The 21,021-nt window shown below is 48.4% G+C and overlaps 1 protein-coding gene and 1 long non-coding RNA gene across 4 annotated transcripts in view; one reads left to right on the top strand and one right to left on the bottom strand.

Moving 5' to 3' along the window:
* ZFHX3 (zinc finger homeobox 3) overlaps window positions 1-8,457 on the bottom strand; it is a 235,069-nt gene extending 226,612 nt beyond the window's left edge. For 2 of the 3 annotated variants that reach the window (XR_006211964.1, XR_006211965.1), the window contains exon 1: window positions 8,149-8,457. The gene's annotated coding sequence lies outside the window, so the exon portion shown is untranslated. The remainder of the gene's footprint in view (window positions 1-8,148) is intronic. The other variant, XM_007090363.3, reaches the window with a different exon arrangement.
* LOC122234190 lies at window positions 7,981-17,287 on the top strand. The gene is made up of 5 exons (XR_006211966.1): window positions 7,981-8,197; window positions 10,448-10,731; window positions 13,704-13,761; window positions 15,163-15,289; window positions 15,826-17,287. It is a non-coding gene; the product is annotated as an uncharacterized LOC122234190 (long non-coding RNA).
* Window positions 17,288-21,021: the final 3,734 nt, after the last annotated feature.

Genomic DNA, 21,021 nt, shown 5'->3' with positions numbered 1-21,021 from the left:
TGCCTTCCCAGGCGACAGTGAGCAATTCCTGGAGACACTTTTCTTTTAGGGGTTGGGATGGGTATAACACCAGTGGAGAGAAGTCAGGGACACCCCCCAGCTCACCCAATAAAGAATGAGCCAACCCCAAGTGTCAACACTGCCCACATACAAGCAGGAAGCAACCACAACTGAGGTCATCTCAAGTTGACAGAGGTCAACTCTGTCTCTCTCAAAATACTCAGATTTCCAGGGATAGGGGGCCGGAGGGGCACCCCTTCACAAAATGGTTTCTCTGGAGGCTCAGAAGTGGTAACAAGATTTAGTGGTATCAACAATGTGGGCAAATGAAAATAATAATAATAATAATAATGTTAAAACAACAGTCACTGTCTCACCAGACTGAGGACTGAGGGTCAAGAGTTGATAGGCCTGGGTAGGTCTGTTTTTGAAGCTAGTAGGTAAAAATGGGGTTTAAAGTTCAGAGCAGGGGGCGCCTGGTGGCTCAGCCAGTTAAGCGTCCGACTCTTGGTTTTTCGCTCAGGTTTCATGGGTTTGAGCCTCATGTCGGGCTCTGCGCTCACAGCACGGAGCCTGCTTGGGATTCTCTCCCCCTTTCTCTCTCCGCCCTTCTGCCACTCATACTGTCTCTGTCCCTCTCAAAATAAACAAATAAACTTTAAAAAAAATAATAAAAATATAGCTCTGAGCAATGTAAACCAGACTGCCCTGCATGCAAAGTGACACCATTCATGGAGGATTCCAATTGGGCCAGCCACTTACATGCCCACCCTTGGCTACAGAGGTTCCAGGGATGAGCGACAGGGCAGCAAAGAGCTGTGATCGGGTCTGCAGGGACAGGAAAGGGACAGGGCAAAGGGCAGCAGAGGCCGAGACAGGAAGAGCGCAGGGATGAATGAGAACAGCCCCTTTTGCAGAGCCAGGCTGGGAGGCATAGCAGGAAAGGGGGGTGGGGGCTCGGCACATGATAATTAACTCAGCAAGTTGATAGTATTTGCATATAAATGCCTCCACAAATCACTACAAACAAGCCAGGACAAGTCAGGCCTATTAGCATATACAAGCCAGCCCGGGAAGGCCTCTCTAGGTGGGTCATTGAGTGGGCTGCTCACTTAGAAGGCCGCCTGCCAGCTTCAGGGGGCAGGGTGGGGGGGCCCGTGAGGGGAGGGCTGGGGAGGATGAGGACACTATGTCTATTTCACTCCCAAATGCAGTTAGTTGCACGATGTCAAAAAGAGTTGGCCTTATTCCCAGCCCATAAGGGGAGCGCCCGAAGGAATGCTGGACCTTTGAGTTTATTTCTTCCAGGGTGCTGGGAAACAAAAGGTAGCAGAGGCCAGAGGCAGCAACAAAAGAAATACAAAGGAAGAGGACGTGGGGATGGGAACTATCATTTGTGGGGAGGCTACGCAACAGGCTAAGCGCTGTGAAGCCTGTTTTTATTGAATTGAATTCCCACTATAAATGTGAAGTGTGTATCGTGCCCATTTTACAGGTAAGGCGGTAGGTGAAGGAGGCAAGGCTCAGAGAGGTTACCTGATTGGTCCACAGTCACAGAGAGGTGCCAGACCAGAACTGGGCCCCCCAGTCTATGACCCCAGCAGAGGGGTCCAGGCTCGAGGAGACAGATGAACAAGAGCCAGCTTCCCAAAGAGCAGGCTCATTTGCTTCATCTCTGCTTCTCCCACAACACTGAGCGTGAACAGAACCCCCATTTTAAGGGCTGGTTCCTAAGCCACTCTCTTATCCTAAACTGACCTCTCCCCGGTTTCATTTTAGAATTCTCTCAACCAGTGAGGAAGAGTGCGCCTCCCTCCAAGCAGACACTCTGGAGTCTGTATCAGCCAATTTCTCCACTGTCTAGATAACTGCTACAGCTTTCCCAGCAAGGGCAAAATTAACTGACTGTCCTTTCCCAAAATGTATGACTCTCCGCTTTCCCTAAACACCCCTCTACCTTTGGGTTTCATAGTTTCGGAGGAAAAACAAGCCTCAACCACCCCCCTCTGAAAACGTGGGGGGTGGGGGCGGGAAACCCCTGTTATTTTCACTACTGCCATCCTCTGCCTGGAGCTATATTTTAAAAGCCAGGTAGGCCCAGGTAACAAGTGTGTGTACAGTCAGGTATACAGTCGGACAGTCTCTATCAATGCCTGTCCCCTGGCAATAATTATGTATCAAATATAAAAGTGACACCGTTCAAGAATCTGGCAGGACAGAGGTGATATTTTAAAAACAGTCACTTCTGCAGTGAGATCAACCTCCTAATACACACTGAATCCAGGCTTCTGGAGTGTCCAAAAGTTGACTTGACGCTTTAGCAAGGATGCAGATGTTCCACAGAGAAATACAGAGCTGTTACAAGGAAAGCAAAAACCACTCCCCCTACAAGCCAAATGTACATTAAGAACCAAGGCCCTGAGCCAAAGAGCATTTTAGGAAGCAGGGTCTGAAATGGTGGAAGAGGCTTGCATTGTTTCTTGAGCAGTTAAGAAAAACTGTTTAAAAGGAAAAGAAGAAGAAGAAGAAGAAAGAAAAGTTGCTGAGAAGGAGAAAAAAAGCACACACGTGTTTTTTAGCACATTTTCACTGGACACAAACGTCAGGAAGAGAAAGTTGTCCAAAACGGGCCACTCAGAGACCGTAAGCGTGGGAAGCAAGTTAGTTCACGTCTACACATATGTACTTTTTATAGACTTACGGGAGTCAAAACTCTTTTGAAAAGAGCTTTTTTATACACTGAAGGGAGACTTCCATATTTGAACAGGCACTTATATGACTTTGGGAGGGGGCGGGGGCTGCAGGGCTGAAATCAAGTATCAAATTAAGCCCCTTGGTCTTTTCTTCCCTGAGCTAATCTGGCTCCAGCTTCTCCACTAAGGAGATTCAAGTGAGAAGGCATACAGGTGCCTGTCAACTGGAAGTTTCGTACTGAAACGCACAGCCCGCAACAGACACATGCACAGACTACAGCTCTCACTCAAAACCTAGCACAACCAACACACTCAGAAACATTTTTCTCCAGCCACATTCGTGGATGAAATTGGGCACAACCAAGAAACCAGCAAAATTGTTTTTTGTCCACTTCCCCCACCCCCACCCCCACCCCCGCCCACCAAAATCTCCAAGTTGTTCCACACTTCTTACCCCTCCGGAAGTCTACACATTGTTCCTTCCCAGTCTACAAGCCCTCACCATGCCTTAGGCCCCAATCACCCCACTACTCGGCCCTTCTCTTTAGCTACTGCTCCCCCCCCCCACACACACACACGCGCGCACACACACACACACACACACACACACTTTCTCACATACACAGAGCAGGGAGGTCTGAGCAGTCACCAACTCCTGCCTCCAGAAGCAGGAGGTGGGGGCTGTCTCACTCCCAGATCAAAGGTTTGTGGCCAAAATCACTTTCAGGACAGTGCGTGAAATCGGCAGCAGATGAAAATTCCACTGTCTTTTCACAGAGCCCAACAGAGCCAGTTTTCCCAGTTCAGAGTCTCCCTACAGATGACTGAAGATACTCCATGAACTCCCAAATGTTGCCCCAAAAGAGCCACTTAAAATTAAAGACAAGATAATCATTTCAGAAAGCCTTTAAGGCCATTATGTGATTAGCAGAAGAGATGGGGAGAGGGATGCCAGCCCCTCCCCATCTTCACAAAGAGTGGTCTGCAAAGGGGTTTTGATGCCCTCAGTCCCAAACCAGCAACACCCAAAGAGAGCAGGGGGTGTGAGGGGAGCCCACCCGACTCCTCCCTTCTACAGAAGCCTCAGTCCCACTTCAGGGAGAGAAGAGGATGGAAAAACCTTGGAGGTGGCACAAAATTCAAAGCATGAGCAACTGAACCACCTAAAGCCCCCCATCCCCCACCCCCAGGACACAGGAGGCCGGCTAAGACCTCTCTGGAAGGGCACACCAAAACCCCTATGCATTAATCCCTGTGTTGACATGACTGCGTGATGGCCCTCCCGTGGGAAGGGAGAAGGGCTCACCCAAAAGGCAGATTAAGCCCAGGCATTTTGCTAAGAGGCCCTGTCTGAGGTTAAAACCAACAGAACAGAAGTCTTACTCTGAAATGAAGCCAAATTTGTCACCTAGCAAACTCTGTCTCTTTTCCCATTTTTATTCACATCCATATCCTTGCAAAAGCAAGAAACTCCAAGCAATTAACAGTCAAAGAGGGGAAGAAACATCAACGGAAAAAAAAAATCACCTTTAAAAGTTACAAATAAGAATCAAAGGCACCTTCCTTGGGCAAAGAACTCTCTAGAAACACACCCATCACTGCTAGACCACTCACTGCCTCGTCCTCACCATCCTATCCCCTGCCCCAAAGAATGAAAACCAGGGAAAAACACACACACACACACACACACACACACACACACACACACACACACAACACTGGAGTTGTCTCACTGCTTGTGAAACACAAAGCTGCTGTCAATTCCCCAGCTCCTGTCCATACAGGAGTCATTTACCACGTTGGGGGAGGGGACCCTCTAACATCCGATGGCTCTCTTGGAATATGTGCAAAGCGACAATCCGACAATCCGGCAGCCAACTTTAAATCACATAGAAAAGAAAGCTGACAGTTGTTGATTTTGTAGTTTTTCTCCTTAATCTGAACTTTGTCAGAGGCTTGCCAATGAGCCAAGATTTTTGCCACACTTCCTCTCTCGGGGCAATCTGACTCAATCTTAGCTTCTGTATATTTCTCAATTTGAGCGGCCTATGGACTCAGGACGCTGTACTTTGGACAGAAAAGGCACCCTTTAAAATCTGATTGAGACTAGCTCCTGCAAAGGCATTCCCTTGTCTGGATTCGATTAAAACTGGGTCCCGATTTCCTTGACTGTAGCTTTTAGAAGCTGCATCCCCAGGCCCAGGATGTTGGTTCTGAGCTGGGCTGTGATTTCTAGCAATCACTATCACAACCAAATTCTCATACCAGAGCATGTGGATACCCCTATGAAGTTCACTGTAATGGAATCTGCCTTCCTGTTGTGTTTTCAATGGTACCGCCCCCATCCTGGTTAATTAGACCAGCCTTGGGAACCAGAGTAGGCCAACAGGCCCAAGCATTACAGGAACAGGGGCTAAGAGCGAGCAACCACTCTAGTAACAAATGAGAGTATGAACCACAGCACATACTGTTCTTGTGGAGGGTACAGAGTCAGGTGCATTATCCCTGTAATACTGGCAAGTGTGAGACGAAGCTTCCAAGTTTCTTTAGGCCAGAATCACTGTCACTGTTGTCTCCCCAGTAAGATAAAGCTAAACCTTTCAGGTTAAGAAGCAAACTGGATACTCTAAAAAGTGGGTGTAACAAGTCACTTTCCCTTCTAGGGATAGAGCAGTTACCTACACTTTTATAAAATGCTGCTTCATCACCTAAATATTTATGTGTTCGTGTTAATGAGGCTGTTGCAAATCTACAATACAAGCAATTTCTTAGGTAAGGGTCTGTTTTGGTCCTTCTAGTATTTCCAAGATCTCACATTAACATTTGAGAAGCACAAAAAAAAAAAAAAAAAGGCTCCACTGCTGTCCAACAGCACACAGCAACAATAAGGACACGCTCCATGGATACCGCTCGTGACCAGAACTGAAAGAACCAAGCTAAATCATCACCAGCCCCAGGTAATACTTTGCTAGTATTCTGCAATCACAGATTTATTCTAATGAACTAACAACCTGTGGGTCATCCAAGGTGAGCCAGGCCTGTCCTGGGAGTGTCTAGTAATCATCATTTAAAGTCATAATGATGAAAACTGAAATCTCGCTTATTTTAGCTCCTTGCCACTGTGCAGTCCATTGGCACGGAGGTTACACGGCAGTTAAATCCAATCCCAAAGCAGCAAGAAGGAAGGCACTTCACTGTCCTGTTGGGACGAGCCAAACAGAGGCCTGCTGAGAGTGCTGTTTTATTTGGGTCCTTTCCACCCTCCCTGAGTATTCATTTGTGCAAATAAAAGACGGAAGGGAAGAAACCAAAATTAAAGTTTCAGGTGGTTGGGGAAGCAGCTCAGATTTTTTTTTTTTTTTTTTTTTGGAAGAGTTACCACGCGTTTCTCAATAGTTCCCTGTCCATCAAAACTGTTTTCAGGAGAACTGGAAAACAGCAGCTCTATCCCACAGAAAGTGCAGCCATTTCAAAAGAGAGCTGGGAGAGGGAGGTGACCCATGTCATAAAGACAGAAGGTCTCCAAGTCATTTAATTCCTTGTGATTCCAAAAGGGCTGATTTTAAAGTGTAAAAGTGCTTGCTTCTGCCTCTGCCCCGTGTTGTTAAATAACACTCGGGCAATTAAATAAAAGAGCAAAGTGTGACCCCAGCCCATTCTGAGAGGCACTCACACGCTCTCTGAACACATGCTAGAAACGAAGTGCAGACAATCTCCTTAGTCCTGTAATTTAAGGACGGGAGACAGGAAAAGTTTCTCTTGGCCTTCATAGCCATATACCCTCTGAAATGGGGCTTTCGAGGTCTCCGCAAAATAGAATGCACAAAAATACAGGTGCACAAACATCCAGGTATGTACCTCTCTCTCTCCAATGACTCATTTCCTGAAACCCTTGAATTATTTAGAACAGTGGGCTCCTGACTTCCCACATATCCTACCTCTGTCCCCTAACTGCTTTTCGTGTTTGGGTTAGGTAAAAAGAAGGATTCAGAATATCAGGCCGCCAGCAGCTGTTCTAAAAACTAGGAACAGACCACGTTCTAGCCTTGGCCTCTCTCAATCAGGTTACCTTGGAAGGTGTCTGTTTTCCTCTCAAATGCAGTCTCTGCCCCAGCACTTGGGCTTCCTTCTCCAGCCCAGCCTCCTGGAACTCATGATTTTTAGGGTTTCCCCTTGAAACCTATCCAGAAACCACAGCCATTAAAAGAACATGAAGGTTTGACACCTCCTGAATTTAGGAATGAGGGGACTCGAGGGGCTAACTCTGCAAACTCGCACCTGCTGCTTGATGGCAAAGAAACAAAGTTCCCCAGCTAGCAGGAGCAAGCTTTAAATTATACTCTATTTATTTAGTGACTTGTCTCCAAGGATCTCAAAGCATGGGATGAAATAAGATGACGTGTAACTTTCCCACTATCTACCTTCAAGGCTTAAGTTTGTTTTTCTTGCTTTGCCTTGATAGATTCCACGAAGCAGGCCCCAGCCCCCACCCCCCCACGAGGGGTGGGGAGGCCTTCTCCTAGTGCCCAAGTGGGGCTGTCTAATCTCTCTGAGCTTATCTGTCAGTAGCTTTCAGAGTCTTCCAGGCCTGTTAAATGACACAAACAGGGGGTGGGAGCAGTAAGGACCCTCCTGGATTCACCTGCTCACGTGTTTCATTTAAACCAGTTTATATACTGTGCACTACTAAGCCAGGCAATGCACTCCTATAATACACCAGGCACGAGTGATGGTCTTTGCCCTCCAGGTGTTTTACCATTCTTATAACACAGGTATGTCCAAAGCTGAAAAGACTATCTTCCAGAAAGTTCTTTTCCCTCTATTAGTCTACAATGATTACTTTTTTTTCCCCTGCTATTGACCTAACTTGGGCAATCTTTCTCCTTTAACAGGACAAACATCACAGCTCTCCCTCTCCTCCACCCCTCTCCCCCACGGAAATGTTTTTCCAGAGTGCGAACAAACTAAAATTAGAGGGTGGGCAAGTGGATCCCCAAAGGTGCCTTCCAGCTCCAAACCTCTGATTCTCCCTTTAATTACTCCACAATAAGCACATTCTTCACGTTGTTTCAAACTGACCAGTGACTTCCCTTGTGCCTGAAAAGGGCGCATTTTAAGGCGGAGGAACCCAAACTTTTAAATGACACTAGTACCGCAAGTATTCAGAAGGCAGGAACTAATCCAAAAGCAAAATAAGGAGGGAAGAAGGGAGGGAGAGAGAGGAGGAAAGATGGAAGGAGGAAGGGCTTCACTCTGTACCCAGCAGAATTTAGACACTCTCACGCCAGGTAGGTTCCAATTGGAATCTACGAGTTCAAGTGCATCCAGCCTGCCCTTCCCCCACATGCCCCAAGAGAATGGGAAGTTCAGCCAAGACTTGCAGCACCTGCCCGCCGCTCTAGGCCGGCGGTGCGAACCGGGCGGCTGGCGGGCTGGGGAGGGAGGCTCCACTCACCTGGCACACAAAGGCTCCGCACACCTCCGGAGGGAGGAGGCACTCGCAGGTCCGGGGGCCGCGGCGCGCTCGACAATGGGAAATTCCAGCGGCACCGGAGCCCCGAACTTACCCACCCCAGGCGGCATTCTCCCCACCTCCCGCCGCCCCCGGGACTCCGAGGTGGCTCTGTCTAGGTGCAGGGGGGCCGCAGGCAGGGCAGGGGGGCGCATGGTGGCGGCGGGGGCTGGCGGTCGCCCCTCCCCGGGAGGGAGGGTCCCCCGGTCGCGCGGCGGGGATTCACCCACGGGGCGCGGCGCTCGCGTCCGGGTCCCCGGCCTGCCCGCCGCCGGCTCACCGCCCGCCCGGAATCGCTTTATGTAAATGAAGCTCAACTCGCAGTTTGCAGGCTCACCGCCCGGGGAAGGGGGGCGGGCGGGGCGGGGGGCCTTCGGGGATCCACATTACACAGCAACAAAGCGGAAGGTTAATTTGAAACTCACAGCCCCGCCGCCGCTCGGCTCCCCGGGCAAAGCCTGACATCTACAGTCGTGCCGGGCGCAGGCCGGGTACTCGGCGGCGGCCGCGCCCGCAGGGACACGGGGACGCCCGGGCGCGCGAGGCCCGATCGCTCGGTCGCGCTCCGGGTACTGGCTTCTGGGCAGGCCGGGCCGCGCGCCTGGGACGGGAGCCCTGGGCGGCTGGGCCTGCGCCGCCTCGGGAACGGGCCCGGCGGGAACAAAGCCCGGTCCTTCCCAGGCGCTGACCCCTCTCTCTCATCAAAAGTCAGGGGCCGGCCTAGAATCGGGCGAGAAGAAAGGGGCGCGCCCTCGGCCACAAAAGAGAGCCTGAGGCCTCAGAACCGGAGCCATGGGTCTCTGGGCCCCATCCACGTCACAGCCAGGCCACTCTAGCATGGGGACATTAGCCAATGTGGACAGGAATTTATTTGAAACACACACCCATCCTATTAACTGCTTTACAGGGCACTTCTGTTTTTCAGCTGCAGAAACTTAGAAAAACATCCCCTGATCTCCATTGAGAGTTGAAGGATAGAGTTTTTCATGGGAGAGAAAGAAAGGGGGGGGGGGTCAAGAAAAGAAGTCACAGCTTGCAATTAAGCTTACAGTCTTTTTACAAGACTTGCCTTAAAACACACACACACACACACACACACACACACACACACACACACACACAATTTCAGATAAGGCATATATCATGCCCTTCACAGGGAGATTCAACTGCCAGGTCAAATTTAATGGGGACACCCCAGTTGGTCAGAGCAACCACTGGACACTTTTCTCCCCAGGTTCGCCTTCGCCATTCTCATATGCAAAGGCAGCACCAGAGAAATCTCACCGGAAGTCATCGTCCTCCCTGTCAGAATCCCGCGCTCAGTCTGATTTAATTCCTGATTCCCCCAGCACAGAAGGGCACCTATTTTTCCCTTTCTGAAAGCCACCCACCCAGGCTGGCCCCACAACCTTAAGAGTCCTTTCCCCGACTGCACAATAATGAACCATGCAAGTGTGAGAAATATAATAAGCTCAGGAGGCAAAGAGCTGTATGTATGGAATTGTATTAGCATCAAGCACACTGATGCAGGAGGAAGAGGATGCTCGGCTGATTGAAACTATCAGGTCTCCACGCACAAGGCATTTTACACAATGTAATTTGAGTTCAAATTAACGTAAATAGCCAACCTGTTGGGGACAGACAACCCCCCTCTACATTTTACATTTTAGTCCAGAAAAAAAGACTCCAAAAAAAAATTTTTTTTTTGTCTGCCAGGGCCCTGGGAGAAAAGACTGCCTCTAGGGAATCATGTCCGATTAGGGACAAAGGAGAGCACAGGCCAAATTCTGTCACACATGAGAGAGTATGGGGGTGGGGGGGGGAGGGTGCTGGAGAGCAAAAAAGGAAAGTGGAGGATGATTTTGCAAACCGGGATATGATCATGGCCGAGCTGTTGCCAGACCACCTGACTTAAGCCCCAAGAACAGGTGGTGTTTTCAAAACACACTATTATTTATATTAGCCACATGAGTTGAGAACACCTTAAAGAAAACCAATTAATAATTTAATTGAAAAAGTGACTATGAATAATACATGAAGATGATGATGCTAGCAATAACGCAAGTAATGTGGCACTCACAACACAGAGATGTCTCTGGAAATGTCTCCAGGAACACAAGGACTCCAGGCCCCTATGTCCTACCTGGGAGCAACCCGGAGCCCGTGAGCTAAAGACAGTAAGAAAATGTTTACACTCCCCGAAAATCTAATTTTGCTCCTTTATCTTAACTTTTATTAACAGGGGACGACCTCATAATCTGGTGACATCATGAACCTGGTGGGCCGACAGATAAATATCTTCAATAAAAGAAAAGCGAGAATGCCAAAGAACCAGCTATAAAGTAATCTGGAAGGATGTGGAGGTGCTGGGCAGAAGGCCCTGGGGGGATCTGAAGGATACTACCAGCATCCCAAGGGGCACACGGGGCAATGTGCCCTCCTGCACCTTAGAGGCCTGACAAGTGGAACTGGGAGTAACCCTGGGTCCCTTTCCTTTATCTTAATCCAACACCAGCTACAAACATGGTAAGAGCTAGTCAAGCTTGCCTTTGTTACAGGCAAAATTGTAACAGGTTAGTCCACAGGCAGGGAATCTAGGGCCTCTGGAGCATCAAGATAAAGGGTTACCAAAAAAGCTGGGGGCATTACCTCCACCAGAACTGATTTTCATCATTAACAAAACAATACCTCTTCAGAGGGAGTCTGAAACTTTTGCACTTGTCTATGCAATCAACTGTTTCCCTGAAAGACAGGTTGCAAACTCAGTCCTCTGGCTCCGAAAGGCCCTGGCTCTTCTGAGGGCAGGTATCTGTAGTTAACCTACCCAGCAGAGACAATCTGGCACTCTCATGGCTCTTGGACACTGCTGACAAATAAACCCGCTCTCAGAAAAGGCAGTTCTCTGTAACTAGTCTCATCTCATCTGCAAACCGTAATTGGCAACAGCCAAAAGGATAAATATTTAAAAATAAATCAGGGAATGCTAACCTCTTCCCCACTCCTCCCCTTACCCACTCTCCAAGCCAGAGGCCAGCCCCCTAACACTTAGCTGGCTGGTAAATTACAGTGATCCCAACTGAGCCAAACTGGCTTGTCTCTTTCTCTCTCTCTCTCCCCCTCTCCCTCTCTCCCTGTCTCCACATACACTTCAGCGAAAGTAAATATGATCTCTGAGCTAAGATACAGTGAATGTCAGTATTCTGACTTCCAGCTAAACCTAGCCTCTATTTTCACAGCACACTGGATTTAGGGGAGATTTGTGTATTTTTCCAGATCCCTGTATTTTTATTAAAATATAGAGACACACTGATTTTAAAATTACTGCTTCAATAACCTTGAGGTTTTAACAAAGAAAAAGCCAGGAGAGGGCAAAAACAAAAATCCCTGAAACAAACAATAGAATATTTGAAGTTAAATTGCACCCCATGCCCTGAATTCACCCCATCGTTTCTAGGCAGTTATATTCAGGGGCCAGGTACCCACCAGGTGACCAGGCCCTCCTGGGTGCGACAGAGAATGCAGGCTTTCCTCAGAACAGCCACACTCACCTTCATAACCACGGGAGGCTGGCGTGCCAAGGCCTACACAGATCATTTGATTCACATTTCTCTGACACGTACCTCAAGGCCTCCAACTATCGCTACAATGCTAATTCCAGAGATTAAATTTTTACCCCCAAATCAGGGGTGGAACATTATCTAGTTAACTTACCCACCCTCCCCAACTCAGACCCTATATCTGTCAAACACACACATAAGAAAGACACAAACAAGTAACCATGTTTTAAAAACCGTGATTGGAAGGAGCTTTTCCAAATTAATTTTAAGTTATAAAGCCCAAGTTTTAAGAAAGCCAAAAATAAAAGACTGGCCTTACAACAGCTTTAAAGCATTAGGTGAAGTGCTTGCTCTCTTTCTTCCCTTTTTTTTGTTAACAAAAATATTATTTCTAAAAGGGCAAAGAGAATTTGCCATGCAAGACTTTTATACCCAAGGGGATTCTTACATTTGTGTTTCTAAACCTTGAAATTGAGAATTTTAATGAAAAGGCAGACAGATGCTTAAGGACAGCATCGCAATCAGGGTCCATACATTACGGTAGAGAAGTGCTTTGTTTGGGGGCTAGGAAAACGAGGTGGACTCCTATTTTTTCAGGGGCCATTCCCACTGTTGGACTCATCCCTTTGCACTCTGATACAAACCACTGAATTCTTGGAGGGAAGCAGGTTGGAGGGAGAAGAAAGGAAAAGGGAAACAGGAGAGGAAAGGGGAGGGGGAGGAAATAAGGTCTCTTTCTATAAATTGGAGTTTGAAAAAATAAAAACCACAAAATCTCAGCACAGCCTCAATTCCATAGTATGTACCAACAGCTTCCCTACACATGTGTTAAAACAATCAATTAAACAATATGCCAGGAGCACACAAACCAAGATCAGATTTTTGTTTCAGTGAAGAATTTCATTTGGGTTGGCCATTCCTTCCTATGAAGCAACCACTTCTTGGGGCAGGACACTAAGGGATAAACAAAAGACAACCCTGTTCACACTCCCCCGCCCCCCCCCCAAATGATTCTAGAATCCCATTTTCTTATCTTGCCATTTTAGTGCGTTTTTGTCTGCAATCTGTGCTAATCTGACTTAAGAGCCCGGGCTGAAATTTCACATATCCTCCAAGTCAGCCAGTGTTTTAGAATCTGGATTTCTATTGAGGCTGTTCCAATCGTCAGCGAGGCCTACGGTAAAATGTGCTTCATGCTGTTTCGATTGTCTCTCTGCAGACAAATAGAAACTGTGAAATTTAAAGAATGGATAAAAAAAAAATCTAAAACAAAGAGGTTAAAAAAATAGGACAAATGTTTTTGCTTTTGTGTCTCCCTGGAGCAATTGTTTGCAGGAGTCTGCATTGACAATAACCATGAGAAGGCCATCTAAAGGCGATGCGCACACAAGGGGACTCCTTGCCTGCTGCCTTTGGTCTGGGAGAAAAAGCACCTTAGCTCCGTTCTCCAGGAACAAAAGGCCAGGGCCACGGAAGGGGGGAGAGGTTACTGGGGCTTTCACATGGAGCTAAGTGTCAATGCAGGTTCATTTTTCACCCGTCTTAGTTGGAAAGCAGCTCAGTGAACTTCCTAATGACTGCTTTTCCCTCTCCCCTTATTATTTCTAAACCTAAAAGAACAAAACAATAATATTTTTTTAAACCTAAAACCCATCATCCTATTAGAGGAAAGCCTTAGGGACCTACAAAGTTTTCCCTCCTTCCTTTCCCCACCCTACTTTTTTTTGGGGGGGGGAGGGGGGATTCCAATTGTAGATCACATGGAAATAAGAGACACTGGACATTGTGGCCGTTTTTAGTAACACCAGAACTGCCTTTATGTCTACAAAAAGGCAGGGAGCAGAAAAATAAACGCAAAAGGGGAAAAAAAAGACTGATCAGGGCTAGGTGATGGTCGGGAGGCTGTGGGGCACCGCCTGAAAACATTTTCTTTTTTCACAGCATGAAGTCGCTAATGCCAGCTTCAGATTTGCGACTGAATCAAAGTCATCACTACAAGGTTGGTGTTTTTTTTTGGGGGGGGTGGGGGGGGTGCATGGAGAAGTGGACAATAAGGATGTATTGAAGACAGAGACAAGGTGTGTGGGTGTGAGGAGGGGGGGCACTTCAAAGAAAGGAAGCTGGGATGAATCACTGCATGCCATGGAAATACCAGGGCAAGTGGATGTCGGAGTGTTTAACCAGATTCTAAGCTGGAAACATCTTCCCCAGCGGGCGAACCCTAGGACGAGGCAGTGACACGCAACCCTCAGCCTTTGAACCCAGACCTGGCAGCTTAGGAACGCGTCCCCCCCCTTCCCCAGGCAGTCGCAGGCTCTGGCTGAAAAAGCGAGGTGGGGGTAGGGATGAGAGGGCCCTGCGAAGAAACACAATAAACAACTCAAATATGAACGGAAATGACATCAGCAAAGTGAAGGGCCTGTTTATTGCAGATCAAAACAAAACAAACTTCCAAACCTTTTGTGTATACAAGATAACTCTATAAAAAGCCCTCCTAAAATGTCACCAGGGTCGACACATCAGCATCCCAAGAAAACAGATGACAGTTACCAAAGGGGGAGGGTGGACAGGGAGGAGGAAGGGGGATGAAGGAAAGAAGATGGGAGGAGATAGAAAACCAGAAGGGGCCAAAAACCCAGCTGACTAGTTCCCCCCTCTGCTGATCCTTAATATTTATTGGTGTTTATAATCTAAAAGCCATGCTCTGTGTTTCACTTAATACAAGGCCAGACAGTGCTGTCTAATGAGGCAGCATTACAATCAGCTTGTAATACTGAATTTTTAATGCTGCCAAGGATTCTGTTACATAATAATATGAAAAACAGAAGCTGAAAGTGGGCTCGCAGTGACAGGACACTGGAGGTTCCAGGCAGGCAAGCAGCTCCAAGCCCGCCTTCCCTTCCCTCTCTCGCCCACCCCTGTCTCCCGATCAGCTCTCCATCCCTACACAGGAGGTCGGTATGGAAACCAAGAGGATTTCTTAGGAAATCCACTCTTTTTATTATTATTGCTATTATTATAATCTGTGATCCAAAGTATATTTCAAAGAGTTTGAATTCTAGCCTATCTGGGGTTAGAAGCCTGCAGTGAAAATTGGGGGAGGCTGAAAGACAAGGAATACAGGAGTGGGGGATAGCTTACTTTACGAAAGCCAAACAATACAAAAAAAAAAAAAATCACAGAGGGAAAAGTACTAAGATGCTTGGGGGGGTGGGGGGGTGCTGAAGTCGGCCAACCATATTCGCAGCTACTGCACGCAGTTTACATTGGTGTAATTTAAAAGCATATATATAGCCGCCGTTGCTCCTCTCTGTAATACCCCAAGACTGTAAATCTATAACCACTGCAATGATTTAGTGATTAAAAACATGATAACATATTGTGTAACTGCAAACCACAGAACCCCTGCCAACTCTCCTCGAAGATAAAGAGAAAAAAAAATACAGAAAATGTGTTGCTTGCAGCGATCTTCCTAAACCCAAAAGATTTTAATAAAAGAACCTATATAGTAGACGAATCGGAAAACGGTGAGTGAATTCTATGTGAAGCCAGCAAAGGGAGGGGGGGAAAGGGGAGCTTTATGTGGGATTCTTTTCCTTGTACTAACAAATTACGACCTAAACATGCCTTTTCTTTTCTCTCTCTCTCTCTCTCTCTCTCTCTCTCTTTTTTAATAGTTTGTTGTAACTGGAATGACTGGTCTTGTGTGCTGTCTTGCATATTCAAAGCAGCTCTGTAATCGGATCTGGAGACCCAACCTTATTTGCCTGAACTCAATAGGGTTTTTCTTCTTGCCCCCCCCCACGCCCCCCTTCTTGTTTTGTTTTGGATTCGGTGTTGTGGGGTTTCTGTTCTTGCTGGGAGCAGACAGCAACCCAGGAATAGGCTCTGGTGCCTTTAAGCTACAGAGCAAACACCTGAGAGGGGGAGGCACAATTTGTAACCTGGCAGGAGGAGCCTAAAATATACACAAAAAAATAAAATCAAAGCAGCTGTAGGGGTTTTGGCCTCTGAGCAGCTGACCTGACCCCATTCTGTATATTCTTTTATTTCCCCATTGCAGGATTCCTGCACCTTGGGTCAGATTCGAACTCAATGTGACCCTGAGGAGAAGGCAGTCACCGAGCCCTGGAAAACTCTCCGCATGTAATGGGGGGGGGGGGGATGGGGGAGTATAAGTGCATCCACATTCAGACTTCCCCAGTGTAGACACCCACGCACTATGTACTTATACACACACACACACACACACACACACACACACACACACATATCTGTCAGGAATGCCAGGCCATGGGGCCAGCTCCAGCCCAGCTTTCTCAGTTAACACTAACCACAGCCTGAACTCTCCCTAAAGCCCCCCAAAATCTTCATATCTATAACTCTACCCATAAACACATGCATGCACAGGCGAACACTCCTCCAGAGACTTTATATGTTTAAAAAGTCCACAGATCTGAATTGCCTCCTCTCTGGACCTGAGCAGGGCAGTTTATTCAGAGAAATCAATAGGAAAGAGCATTTGCAAATATTTATATAAGCCCTGTGCGTTTCAGCATTAAGTAATTAAAAACTAAAACTCAGGGAGGGGGAAGGGAGGGATACACAGACAGAAGAAGGCTGCAGGCCTAGAGTGGGTTTTCCTGCCTACACCTCATCTCCCCAAACCACAATCCTTTCAAAACTGACTCCATGTACACTTTTTACGAAATCCTGTTCGTGCACCATTTGCTAGACTATTTCAAAATCATCTCCAAATATGGATTTACCTACCACCAAGCTTTCAAGCCTGACTATAAGAGTCTGTATTCTCTCTCTCTCTCTCTCTCTCTCAAATGCACACACAGCAATTCTTACTTTTGACACTGCTTCAGTCTCTGGTGTATTACTCTCTACTGTATTCATATTCCTGAATTATTTGCACTAAAGATACCCAACATTATACGATGAGAAGAGGGCCCCCAAGGTGATAATTCAATGATCGAATACCCACCCCCTACTCCCCCACCAATACTTTCCACTCCCCTCAACCTACAGGATACCTACACCTTGGGGGTTCAGTACCTGAAACCCACATATGTAAACAGATTTTCCCTCAAAAATGTACAGCAAAATGAAGGAGTTTTTAAATGAGCCACTATCGACTGGACTTCCCCTATATTGTTCCGGAGGGCTGACACTAAATTCTGTTTGTACTGCCTCTAAATCTTCTCTAAGGAGCCAACCAAGGCAGTGGAGCACCCACGCTGCAGATATTGTAGAAATTTACAGTAAATGTAGGTACACGATTGCAGCACGCTGCCCTATTGATTATGCAGATTGTGATCAATCTTCTCCCCTCTCCGTTTCCCAAGCCTCTTTCTGAAGACCTCCAAATAAGTTGGTCTGTAACTAGCCATTCTCCCAAAGTAGGGGGGAAAAAGTAATTTTTTTAAAAACATAATAAATCCTCAAGTGTCCCCACTGAAAGGGCTTGGGTCTTTTTTCCTTTAATTCCAAAGTAAATTTATGCTCTGCAATTTGCATTATAGCTAAGCGATCACCGTATGTCATATTCTTCAAAGGTGCTTAACAAACCCCCTTTTAAAAGTCACTAGAACTGGAGGCCAGAAAAAGGCAATCAGCCTCCTTCTTCCATATAGTCCTTAGATCAAGTTTCAATAATTGAGACCAATAAAGATTGTCATATTTGCCTTACTTGGAAGCAACAAGGGGAAAAAGTTAAGAGTGGGTGATTTTTGAAAGCACTTGTAATCAAAGAATTTGCCACAGTCGAAGGAATTGCACAACATTCTGCAAAACTCAGATTTTGAGCAACAGATTAATTTGTAAAGTAAAATGCATTTTTTAATGTAATAGCTCCACAAGAAACCCACGAATCCATACACAATTTAAATACACTGCATAAAATACACTCACATCTACTCTCCAAGAGATATGCAAAAAGACGTACACGAAAACACATTAATGGAAAAGAGTGAAGCAGGACTAGGGGTGAGAGCAAAGAATGGAACGTAAACAATCCCAGATTCGTGAGAAGAGAAAAGAAAAGAAAAGAAAAGAAAAGAAAAGAAAAGAAAAGAAAAGAAAAGAGAAAAAAAATAAAAAAGGAACACTCCGATGTCTCTCAACTCAGCTGGTCAAAGAGAGGCCGGCCAGGCTAGATCCAGTCCTGGCCGGCGGCGCAGCCCCGAGTCCCCGGGAGCCCCTAGTGTCCAGGGCAGAGCCCCCTCTGGGCGCTCGCGGCGCTGCCAGTGGGGCAGGGCGGAGAGCGCGCAGGTACGGGGTCGGGCGGCCGCCTCGCACCCTTGCCCCCTCTCCGACCCGGGGCTCCCGCCGGGCGGCCACATCCCCCGCAAGTCGAGCCCCGGCGAGGAAGGCGGCCGCCCGGCCGGCCAGCGGTGGCGGCGGCAGCAGCAGCCGCGGCGACTGCTCGGGGCCGGGTGCGCGCTCCGCGCGGTGGCTCAGCCCGGGGCCCCGACGCCTCTCGGGGTGGGGCAAAGTTGGGGGCCGGGGGCGGCGGGGGCGGGGGCGCTCGGCACCGCGGACCCCCCCCCCCCGCCGGCCGCCGCCTTTGTCTCGGCGCCCGGACCCCGGCCGCCCTCCCGCCCTCGGCCCCGCGCCCCGGCCGGCCCTGCCCCGCGGCGCCTCCAAACTCGGCGCGCGGGCCTCGCCCCGGGCGCCTCCACCCTCCCGGGGGTCGCTGGCGGCCGGCGGCTGCGGCGCGGGGGCCGGGGAGGAGGGGGCGGCCCGGACTCGGCGGCGGCGGCGGCGGCGGCGGCGGGAGGAGGAGGAAGAAGAAGAGAAAGAGAAAGTTTGGCGCAGGGGGAAGGCGAGCGGGACGCAGCGAGCGAGCAGGGCGCGGGCGCGGGGAGCGCGGGCGGCGGCGGCCGGGCGCGGGAGCCGGGAGGGGGCAGGACGAGCCCCATGCAAAGCAGCCCGGGCGCCCCGAGGAGCCCCGCGTCCGGGCGGTGGCGGCGGGAGGAGGAGGAGGAGCAGGCGGCGGCGGCGGCGGCGGCGGGAAAAAAAAAAAGAGGGAAAAGTTGCCACTTACGCGGTTGCTTCTCCGGCGGCGGCGGCTGCAGCGGCGCTGCTGGCGGCGGCGGCGGCGGCGGGAGCTGGCGGCGCTTTTAATCCCGAAAAGAGGCGCTCGGGCCGCGGAGCCCATCAAGGCAGCAGCGGCGGCTGGCGGGGGTCGGCGGCGGCGGAGGACGCGCTGCTGGCGGCGGCGGCGGCGGCGGCGGCGGCGGAGCTGGAGCGCGCTCGGCGGAGCCCGGGGCGGGAGGCGGCCGCAGCCGGGGAGCCGGAGCCGCCGCCGCCGCTGCCGCCGAGCAGCATGGTTGGCGGGGAGTTTACAGCCCCCGGAGCGGGCAGGGGCCACGGAGGAGAAGCGGCGGCGGCGGCGGCAGCGGCTCTAGGCTGTAATTGGGATGCAAAGCAGGCGGTGGCGGCGGCGGCTGCGGCCGGGAGGAGGAGGAGGAGGAGGCGGCGGCGGCGGCGGCTGCAGCGGTCGGAGGGGACGCGCTGGAAGTGGGAGCTGATGAGTGAAAAGAAAAAAAAGTCTTTGGATCTTTATTCTGCTAATTAGTTTCCTGCAAAAAATGGCTGTGATTAATTCAGTGCGCATGTGCTTCATTACCCAGGCACGACGGGAAGGGCTAATTAGCCACCTTCTGGATCAATAAGATTCAGCAAAAAAGAAAAGGGGGAGGTGGAGGGAGGCAGAGGGGAGGAAGGGAGGAAAAAAAAAAAACCGGGGGAAAGTGATGAGCAGGGCAAGGAGAGCAGGAAGAGAGGATGGGAGAAGAGCCCAGGAAGAGGGAGAGAGGCACCAAAAGTTTATGCATGTATTAAAAACACATACACACACGCACACACACACACACACACACACACGACACACACGCACACACACACATACACCGAGAAGTGAAATGCAGAGAAGCAACAATAGGAACCTGGCTAAGATTTTTTTTAAGATTTTTTTCTTTCCTTTTTTTTTCATTCTTTTTTTTTTTTGTTTCTTATTTTTTTTCCCTCTTCCCTTTCTTTTTCTTTCTTTCTTTTTTTTTTTTTTTGGCAAATGCAGCAGTGTTTAAATTAAATAGGAAGAGAGCATCTTCAAAGAGGAGGGGGGGGGGTTAATAATGGAGTGGGACAGCTTAAAGCAAAGATTTAAGTGAAAGGCAGAGAAGCAGCAGAGACAAAATAGAGGCCACTTTAAATTGCAAATCTGAGATTTTTTTTAAAGGAGGAAAATTACCTCCCCCAAATCAGAAGACAAATAAAGAAAATATGGAGAAAACTTTAGCACGTACCATAGACTAGACAAAAATATATATATGATATGTTAATTTTGTCTTCTGAAATAAGATGCCATCAATCTTCTCTGGTTCTTTAGAAGAAGAAGGGAAGCAGGAGTGATGATTAGAAGGAATAGAAGGGGGAAAGTGAAACAGAACTGAAAGGGGGGTAACTTAAGGAAAGACAAGAAAAGGAAAAGTTGCACTTGGAAACAAGTCAACTTTCTACCTTTCTGGACCTAAGAGAAAAGTAAAATCAGTTTTCTCGTGTAAAACCTGGAAAGCAGATGTTTTCAAAACACAGGAAGCTATTTTGCCATCAAAAGCAGGGATGTAATAAAGGCAGTGAAAAATAATTTCAGACTAAATTCGTAAGAAAGAAAGCCAATATATTTAAATAGCGAGGAAAGGTCTAGAGCGGAGAAAGGGGGGAAGTTACATACCCCTTCCCTAATGCCAAAAAAAAAAAAAAAAAAAAAAAAAAGTCTTACAGCTTCCTCCAAGAGTTTGGAGCAGAGTCTCGAAGCCAAAGGGCTTGAAATGAGAGGATGGATTTCAGATAAAGACTAGGAGCAGTACATCCCACCAGAGCCCAAAGGAGATCCCTGGAATCAAAGACAGCAGCCAGGGACCCTGCTACTGTACCGATTCCCAGTACATCAAAGCCATCACTTAGGCGGGTGTACGGTACCTCCAAAAAGGAAGCAAACAAACGCAGGAAGAACAAGAGTCTCAGTCTCTCTCCCACTCTCTCTCTCTCTCTCTCTTTCTCTACCCCCTCTTTCAAATCCTAGCCTAGCGTCACTGCTAATGCAATAGATTTTTTTTTTAATGACAAGTATGTATTTATGTAAGTTCTAAATATGAACTAGTACCATTGAAATTACAATGTCTGGAATAAAATAAAATGCAATTTGCACTTTAAGTGATCTGCAAACAAATGCAAAAACAACATT

This window comes from Panthera tigris, chromosome E2 (assembly GCF_018350195.1).
Source record: "Panthera tigris isolate Pti1 chromosome E2, P.tigris_Pti1_mat1.1, whole genome shotgun sequence".
NCBI lineage: Eukaryota > Metazoa > Chordata > Mammalia > Carnivora > Felidae > Panthera > Panthera tigris.
Note: the sequence above shows the minus strand (reverse complement) of the source record. Positions and strands in the feature narration are given on the sequence as shown.